We start from the raw sequence: 10,096 nt of genomic DNA, 5'->3' as shown, positions 1-10,096 counted from the left end.
TTGAGAGTCCCTTGGACTGCAAGGAGATCCAACCAGTCCATTCTGAAGGAGATCAGCCCTGGGATTTCTTTGGAAGGAATGACGCTAAAGCTGAAACTCCAGTACTTTGGCCACCTCATGCAAAGAGTTGACTCATTGGAAAAGACTCTGATGCTGGGAGGGATTGGGGGCAAGAGGAGAAGGGGACGACAGAGGATGAGATGGCTGGATGGCATCACTGACTCGATGGATGTGAGTCTCAGTGAACTCCGGGAGTTGGTGATGGACAGCGTGCTGCGATTCATGGGGTCGCAAAGAGTTGGACACGACTGAGGACTGATCTGATCTGATCTGATCTGAGAGCTTGATCTAAAAGCCCATCTGAAACATTATGTCCTATTGAGGGTATTTTCTTCATTCTTCTTTCCCCTTAGGTGACAAGAAACAGAGAACTGGGGAGGCAACTAATAAAAGTACGCTGAGCTGCTTTTTTGGAGTGCAGGGGATCTCCCAGCTCCCCGCTGGATCCTTGTGGGGAGGGGGAGGGGTGGCCATTTCTATTGTCCCTGGCCCTGATCCATGTTGGGCTAGAACAGGAATTCAAGTGGGAAAGAGAGGCAGTTTTGGGGAGTGGAAGGGCTCTGGAGTTGGGTACTGTCCTTCCTCACCCCGAAGATGCTCCACTGCCTCCATGGTGAGGGCCGCTTGGTGGGATACAGATGATGAGCCAGGCTTCTGCTTCCCTTGCTCTGCTATGGGTGGGGCAAGGGATGGGAGGAGGAAACAGACCCACGCAAAGAACCAAGCTTGGACCTTCTGTACCACACTGCAGAAAAGAGGGGTGGGACTCCTTAGTCTCCCCATGTCTCCCTGAAGTGCTGGGAACAGCTGGAATTTGGGCATCACCACCTGTCTTGCTCCATTCTGTCATCTGGCTCTCACACCCGTCTAATACTGTCCTGTTAGAGCCCTCCGGGGGAGGTTCAGGTTTGTCTTTGCTCCTCTAGTAAGCTGCCTCTCAGCTGGCTTCCTGGTACGGTGGTTTAATCGCTAAGTCATGTCCAACTCTTTGCGATCCCATGGATGATAGCCCGCCAGGCTCCTCTGTCCATGGGATTCTCCAGGCAAGAATACTGGAGTGGGTTGCCTTTCCCTTCTCCAGGGGATCTTCCCAACCCAGGGATCAAATCCAGGTCTCCCACATTGCAGACGAATTCTTTACCAACTGAGCCTTGGGAAGCCATGAATAGAACAGGGCAAAAGCATCTAAGAGTCAGTTATAGAAGTCTGTGATGGGACTTGCCTGGTGGTCCAGTGATTAAGATTCCAAGCTTCCAATGTAGAAGGGACAGGTTCAATCCCTGGTTGAGGAACTAAGATCCTGCATGCTGCACAGTGTGGACAAATAAAAATAATAATCATAAAATAAACGTCTGTGTCCTCCATCTTGCCTGCAGACTATAGCACTCTCCTCTCCACTCTAAGCGAAGCCATGGGCCATCTTGTGAGCTGCCCTCTGGGAGGACCACAAAGCAAAGAACTAAGGGCATTCTCTAGCCAACAGCCCATGTTGAACTGAATCTGAGTCCAGCAGCGTGTGAGAAACTGAATCCCATCAGCAACCACAGGAGTAAGCTTGGAAATGGACTCTTCCCTATTAAAACTTGGAATGATTGCAGTCAGACACCGTGACTGCAGCCTGTGTGTGACCCTGAGCCCAAGGACCCCACCAAGCTACCTACAGATTCCTGACACACAGAACTGTGAAATAATATAATGTTGTTTAAGCCACTAAGATTTGGGTTAATTTGTTATGCAGCATAGATAACAAATACATTCCTTTCCCTTCAACCCTGTTGCTTCGTCAGTGCTAAGTCTCTTTGTCCTTGGCCTTCATTCACTCCTCTGGTTCACTCCACCCTACCCCATTTACTCCACCCTCACCCCGCTGCCCCTGCCTCTCCGAGGCTCCTCCCTTTTGTCGTCACTTCTCTTACCCCCTAATTGTGGTCCCCCCCAGCATCTCTGTCTGTGTACTCCCGGAGAGCCCCTTGCTCATGGCTTCAGTAATGAGTAAGCTCTGTGTCTATGGAGATATTCTTCCAGTCATTTCCCCCATTCCTCCCGCTCATCTGCGTTCAGTTCCATTTCTCTTCTGGCCCCTGAATATATGTTTTATCTAGATGTTACTATAACAACTCAAATCAGTTAATATGTCCCTCCTCGTCATGTCTGTTTTCAGTCAGCAATACATGTTCCCTTCAGAAGGTGGCTCAGCGCTCTTCCCTGGATCCCCCGCCACAGCTGAGCACGAATCTCCTCTCTTTCCGTCTGTCTCTCTTCAGTTGAGACTCACTTTCTTTACATGTGACTGCCTGTATTCCCTGGTGCAACTTGGTTACTCCCCTGGCCCCAGTTTTTTAACCTGTAGCTAAAAACTAGAAATACCCCCAGATGTTTTTCAACAGGTGATACATCTCCATGCCATGGACTACTACTCAGCAATAAAAATGAAAGCATTATTGATACATTTAACAACTGGGATGGATCTCCACAGAATTATGTTGAATGAAAAAAAGCCAACCCCCAAAGGTTATATACTGTACAACTCCAATTTATATAACACTATTTACAGGTGAAAACTATGGAAATGGAGAACAGATGAGTAGCTGCCCAGGTGAGTAATTGGGGCAGAGGGGGAGGCAGGGAAGAAGTGAGCATGATTGTAAGAGAGCAACGTGCGGGGGCGGGGGGGAGAAGCAACGTGGGGAATCATGGGCCGATGGAAATGTTCTGTACCTTGACCACGTCAGTGTCAATAACCTGCTTGTGATATTACACTTAAGTTTTGAGAGATGTTATCATTGGGAAAAACTGATAGAGGGTATAGGGGATTTCTCTGTAGTAGTTCTTGTAATTGCATGTGAATCCAAATTGGCATCAAAAGAAAAAGTTTAATTAAGAAAAAACACCGCCTTGAGTTACATGGAACTCAACTTATAACCTAGAAAGTACATTACCTAGAAAGTACATTCATTCCTAGAAGGTATGAATGAAAAAAAAAAAAAAACACTGCTTTAAAAAAATAATTTGATCATCTATAATTCTTTATTTTTATTTTTAAATTAAAAAATTTAAAAATTTTTTTGGCCACACCCCATGGCATATGGGATCTTAGTTCCCCATCAGGGATCAAACCCATGCCCCCTGCACTGGAGGTGCAGAGTCTTAACCACTGGGCCACCTAGAAAGTCCCCATAATTCCTTTTTCCTTTTTTAAAATTGAAGTATAGTTGATGTGAGATGTTATAAAAGTTACAGGTGTACGATATAATGATTCACAATTTTTAAAGGTTATACTCCATTTGTAGTTATTATAAAATGTTGGCTATGTTCCCTGTGTTGTACAATATATCCTTGCAACTTAAAAAAAAAAAATCACTGCTTTTAACCCGCTAAAATGTTTGTGTTTGAAAAGTAGTAACAGAACCCCAAGTTTCTAATCTTTCGCCTTGCCCTTGAGTCAAGAAAACTAGATGGACTGTGGCACTGCCCACCGTGCTCCCCTGAGACCGTAAGATCAGGTCCAGTGTATCTGCTCTTCTCACTGATCTGTCGCTCCTGCCCTCTTCTTCTGGAGGAGCAGTGAAAAGCAGGAAGAACTTAGGGGAGCTCTTTTAGGCAGGGGAACTGAGTCTGAGGTTGGGGCAGAAAGAGAGGGATTAGGGCAAGTCACCACAGGCAGGTCAGATTCTCACCCTTACAGTGCCTTCTTTCCTCTAAGCTCAGGATGCCCTTGTTGACTGAAACCCCACCATCCTTCAGACCCCGCTCAGATCCCATTTGCTCAGGGACTCCTGCACTCCAGCCCCCATCCCTTCTTGTCTGAGCTTCACAATTTAACTCCTGATTAACTGGTGAAAGTTAGTCTGGATTGTGTTGTGTGTAAACTCCTCACAGGCAGAGACCATCTGTCTCACCAGGCTCTTCTGCACAATCAGTTCAGGCACTCAGTCATGTCCGACTCTTTGTGACCCCCATGGACTGCAGCATGCCAGGCTTCCCTGTCCATCACCAACTCCCGAGGCTTACTCAAACTCATGTCCATTGAGTCAGTGATGCCATCAACCATCTCATCCTCTGTTGTCCCCTTCTCCTCCCGCCTTCAATCTTTCCCAGCATCAGAGTCTTTGCCAATGAGTCAGTTCTCTGATTCTGCACAATGCCAGGCACCAAATACACAGTATAGAAATATTAGTAAGTATTGGCTTGTAACTCAGTCAAAGGGATCACCTCCTCAATTCAAGAGGAGGTCATTTTGATAGAAAAGTGGCCAAAAGATAAATTGATGGTTCTCAGTTTATAAATGCAAACACCCTTCAACACATGAAACAAGTTCAACCTCCTCGTGGTCAGAGAAACGTACAGCAAGAGATCACTGCTCACCCAACCAGTGGGCGGAAGTCCAAGAGTCTGATGACATACTCAGTTGGCAATATTCTCTTTCAGATGTATTCCTGGTGAGAAGGGAAAAGGGTACAACTCCTGGGGGTAATTTTTTTAAACTTTTTATTTTAAAACTATCTCACAGGAACTACAGAAAACTACAGAAAAAATGCAAATGTCGCAAAATTATTTTTTTCTAAACTATTTGTGACAAAGTGTCAACATGGTGCCCAGTCACCCCCCCAAAAAACACCTTACTATAGGATATATTTCTTTTTATCCTATACTAGAAATATATTCTTGTAAATAAGGATGCTGTCTTCCATAACTGCAGTACAAACATCAAAATCAGGAAAGTAACACTGATCCATTACTATCGTCCATTACTATCCTCAGACCCAAGTTACAATTTTCTAATTTTTCCAATAATGCCCTTTGTACCAGAAATATCTAATCCAGAATCACACATTTACTTGTCTCTTTAGTTTCTTTCCTTCTATCTGGAATATTTCCTCAATCTTTCCCTGACTTTCATGGCCTTGACACTCTTGAAAAACACAAGTCAGATATTTTGTAGGATATCCCTTTGCAATGGTGTGATGTTTGTGTCCTTTCAAAGGTCATATATCGAAACCTACCCTGCAAGGTGATGGTATTAGGAGGTGGAGCCTTTGGGAGAAGATTAAGTCATTAGGGCAGAGCTCTTATGACTGGGATTAGTGCTCTTGTAAGAGAGACCCTAAAGAGCTAGCTTGTAGCTACCACCATGGACACAGAGAAAAGATGGCTGTCTATGCAGAAGGAAGCATCACCAGTCATCAAATCTACTGGCATCTTCATCTTGAACTTTCCAGCCCCTACTGTGAGACATAACTTTTCATTGTTTATAAACCACCCAGTCTATAGAACTTTGTTACAGCAGCCCAAATGGACTAGGAGAGGGTTTGTCTGATGTCTCCTTGAGATTAGATTCAGGCGATGCGTCTTTGGCTGGAGTATGTATGACAGAAATGATGCTGTGTCGTTCTCACTGCATCCTGTTAGGTGGTGTATCATTTCAATTTGGTCCACTACTGATGAAGTTAACTTTGATCACTTGATTAAAGGGCTTTTTCATTGTAAAGTTATTCTTTTCCTCTTCGTAATTAGTAAGTGTCTTGCTGGGAAGTACTTTGAGGCTGTGTAAATATCCCATTCCCCACTAAACTTGCAATTTGTTTGTTTATTTCTAGCACTGTGGACTCATGGATTCCTATTTTATGCAGTGGATTTATAATCTGTTGGTATCATTATTTTGGTGCTCAAACTTTCCCATATTTTCCCAGTAGAAGCCCTTTCTGTACCTCATCCTTCTTTGAATACTTCTTTAACTTTAAAGTATAGCATGTTCTGGGCTCATCTTGTTCCTTGCTTGACCCAGCTCTGGAAGCTGCCATTTCTCCAAAGAAAGTCCAGTTCTGTCTGGTAAAGAATGGTATTTAGAAACCAAGATCTGGGCATGAAGTATTCTCATCCCTGTTGAGGTTTCATTGCTTGTACGTGCTCTCAGCAGACAGAAGAGGGGAATGTGTGTATGTATATACACAAGATGTAAATATACACACATACATTTTACATCTATATTTATCTCTGGTTCTATCAATATACAGAAGTGAGGCTCAGAGTGAAGTGAGAGGCAGAGGCTAAGGTGTTTTCTGGAGGAAAAGGCTGAATCAGCATCTAGAAATAGGGGAGGGAAGTTGATGACAGTTGCTGTGGGAAATCCAATAAGAAGGTAAAAAGAACTGAATAAAAGCACTGTGTACCGGCACATGTAAAACCATACAGAACGAATTTGTGTCTTTATGATTTTCTTGGTGAATTAGGATAATGACCTCATTTATGGGTTACAAAGCATTTTTTCCCTCTTTGTCATAATGCTCACAACCTCTGCGGTGGCCATGCACTGGAGTCACTCATCAGCTTTGGGGTTTTAGGGGGCGAGTTACTAGTCAGTCCATGGAGTTCCTAGGAAATGAGCTGACTGGCAGCCAGTTGAGGTTTAAAGGAAGTGATTCTGCAATCCTCAGACCTAGGGATTGCCCAGGCTCTGAAGGAATCCCTAGGAAGCCAGGACCATGCCAACAGAGTTGGCCTTCCGCAAAGGGGACTTCTTCCCTGCAGGCCCTCAGGTTGAGCCTTTGAAGACAATGAGCCTCCAGACCAGGACTACGCTCCCTTAGGGAGAACTGAGTCCGGGCTGCCCCGCTGGCAGGGTGAACCCCTGTGTGCTTTTTCCCTTCCCCTCTCTTCCAAAGTCAGTCTTCATTGAGAATAATCTATTTTATCTCCACCATCATAGGCTTGGTGTTTTGAGGGTGGTTAAATTTATAACGTAGCCGCTGATACAGATAACGAGAAGCCACGTGTAGACCATTGAGAGGAATGCACCTTACCTGGATCCTCTTTATCCTCCTTTGGGAAGGAGAGTAAGTGGATTTTTAGTTGTAGATGGTGAGGTTCTTTATTTTAGTAGGAGCATTTAAAACTATCTTTTTATTGAGGTGAAATTCATATACTATTAAATTAACCTTTGGAAAATGTACAGTTCAGGGCATTTAGTACATTCACAACATTGTGCAACCACCGCCTCTATTAACGTTTTTTAAAAAATATTTATTTGGCTGTGCTGTGTCTTAGTTGTGGTACGTGAGATCTTTAACCTTCACTGGGGCATGCGGAATCTTTGGTTGTGCCATTTGAACTCTTAGTGGCTACCTGTGGGATCTAGTTCCCTGACCAGGGATTGAACACAAGCTCCCTGTATTGGGAGCACGGAATCTTAGCCATTGCCCACCAGGGAAGTCCTGGCAAGAGCATTTTTGATGCTTGCATGGGGAAAAGTCGGTGTACATGGGTGCTGGGCGGCCACTGCTTGAAGTGCAGTGTGTCTGCCCAGCACCCTTGCTTTGGAGAACAGCTCTGCCCCTTCTCCACGGGGTGCTGCTGGGTCTGTCAGTCTCCAAACCTCCTGCACCCACTTAAGGGGGTGGATATGTGATCCACCCCACCCCCAGGTGGTAGGACATGTTCAGAGTGGGCTTTGACCAAAGTCAGAACAACTGAAGTAACCCTCGGGACATCTCTGCTAGGGATGGCGCTGAGAGCGAGGGTGCCACTGAAATACAAAGCAGGACAATTGTGTCTCATATTCGAGGCTCAGGGGTTTGGAGGGTGTTATTTTTTATTAATTTATTTTTTATTGGGAGAGTGTTATTAAAGATATGGAGGAACTTCCCTGGTGGTCCAGTAGTTAAGACTCTGCACTTCCAGTGCAGGGAACACAGGTTTGATCCCTGGTCAGGGAAGATTCTGTGTGTTGTGGCCAAAAATACATACATAAATAAATAAATAAAATAAAAGACATGGAACCTCCTGCCCTGGAAGCAGGTGACTGATACTGCCCCTCACCCCAGAGGATCTAGGGTTGACCCAGATACTGGCTGGGCCACAGTGGAGCACACACAAGTGATGGGGCCGTAGGAGCCTGAAGGCTAAATCAATCAGAGCTGGACCCCATGTGATGTATGGTGAGGAGGGCCCAGTAGGGTTAGCCAGCATTGATGCGTCTCTTCTTGGCACAGCCTGGACGGCCTTCCTCATGCCAAAGACATCAGGACCAGGCGCCAGAACCAGCCCTGCAGCCACACGTTTGCTTCTTACTAGACATAAGCAAACCCCCTAACATGGTCACCTTGGGCCTTTTGACACCAGCAACACAGACATCCAAGGTCACACTGATCATGGGCTCCCAATGATTTCATCACAGATAATTCTACTGAATAGAAAGCTGCTTCTTTTCTTTTTTGGCTGAGCCACATGGCTTGCAGGGTCTTAGTACCCCGATCAGAGACTGAACTCGGCAGTGAAAGTGCCGAGTCCTAACCATGGAACCGCCAACGAATTCCCTATTGAAGAGAGACACAACTGCCCACTTGACCCAGAGAGTTTCAGTTTATTAAGAATAACTGTAAGGTTTTAAGGTAACTATCATGATTTCAGAGTCAGATGGACCATGCTTTGAACCCTGGCTCTGCTGCTTCCCAACTGTGTAGCTTTGACTGAGCCTCAGTTTCTTCATCTGTAGAGTGAGGATGACACAAATCACCAAAGAGTGTTGCTTAAGAACTACGAGAAAAGTGCCAACCTGGTGCCTGGCACACAGGAGACACTCAGTAAACTGTCACTGCTATTTGGGGTATCATTATATAAGCCCTAGGGTTTCCCTGGTGGCTCAGATGGTAAAGAATTCGCCTGCAGTGCAGGAGACCCAGGTTCGTTCCCTGGGTCAGGGAGATCCCCTGGAGAAGGGAATGATTACGTACTTGTTTTCTTGCCTGGAGAATTCCACGGACAGAGGAGCCTGGTGGGCTACAGTCCATGGGTTGCAAAGAGTCGGTCACGAGTCAACAACTAACACTTTCACACTTTAAGGAACTAGAAGGTATGGCAACTATCTTTCTAAACATGGTCTTCCCTTTAGCCAAGCTTTAGCATGTCTATGGATGTCCACCTTGATGCTGAAAGCAAAGTGGCAAGGAGTCTACAATGTGCATATTCATTCAGCCAAAGCTTGTGCCAAGCTTTGTCACCAAGAGGTGACAGAGGTGGTCTTTGTCTTCAGAGACCACTTAAGATGGAAGGAACATCTTAAGTCTCTGGAACTGTCCAGGTAGAGCCCACAGATAGCAGGACCTCTCACCAGTGGCATGGGGTGACCCCTTGAATGAGGGTGACACTGAAAACTGTGTAGGGAGCGGTCTCTGACCTTGAGGCGAGGGGAGTTGGCAGACTGAAGGACCTGGATGCATTAGAGGACTTCTGGAAGGGAATCTCTTGGATGAAAGGTCAGCTCTATGTCCCAATGAGTTAGGTAACTGTTGCTGTGACCCTTGAAGGGCTGAAGCTAGTCGGGGCAGAGGGAAAAGAAGGACTGGTTTCAGCAGGGAGGGTGATGGATGCCTGGACAAGGGGGCACACTACATCCTGGGCCAGGGAGCTCAGAGCGTTGTAATAAAGATGAAGCGCTGGGTGGAATGGGAGTACACTGTGGGAGATGACTGGTGTGGGTACAGGCAGAAGAGGCGAGGCGAGTGAGGGGGCCAAGCCTAGTGGTGGCAGTTGGGAGAGTAAGGGTTGGGAGAGTGGGAGTTGTGGTGCTGATGTAAGTAGACAGAGATGCCCCAAGTCAGAAACCTGGAGCCCTGGGAACGCTATGGGAAATGAGACCAACCCTCCTGGCAACGGGGTGAGTAAGCACGAGGGTGGAGTGTAGGTGTGTGCACGGAATCTTAGAGCTGGAAGGGATCTTCAATGTCATTTAGTTCCACCTCCCAGCCAAGGAATCTCTCAGTCTTCCACTGACCAACTGAGGGCACTCAACTCTACTTGGACACCTCAAGGTACGGGGAGCTCACTTCCTTCAAGGGAGGCTCAACCAATAGAGGTGCTCGAGCCTCCAAGACCGCCTGGATAGGCCCGGCGCCCCGACCTTGGCCCTGTTGAATGGACTGGCCTCCACTCGGCGGCGGCACCTGGCGGGGGTGGCGGGTGGCGTGGGGGTTGCGACGCGGATGGGCCGGCGCTGCTGTCCCCAGCCCCAGTGCTGAGGCAGGCAGAGTGCAGTGGGCTC

The sequence above is a fragment of the Bison bison genome, unplaced genomic scaffold (assembly GCF_000754665.1).
Source record: "Bison bison bison isolate TAMUID 2011002044 unplaced genomic scaffold, Bison_UMD1.0 scf7180017864145, whole genome shotgun sequence".
Classification (NCBI taxonomy): Eukaryota; Metazoa; Chordata; class Mammalia; order Artiodactyla; family Bovidae; genus Bison; species Bison bison.
Note: the sequence above shows the minus strand (reverse complement) of the source record.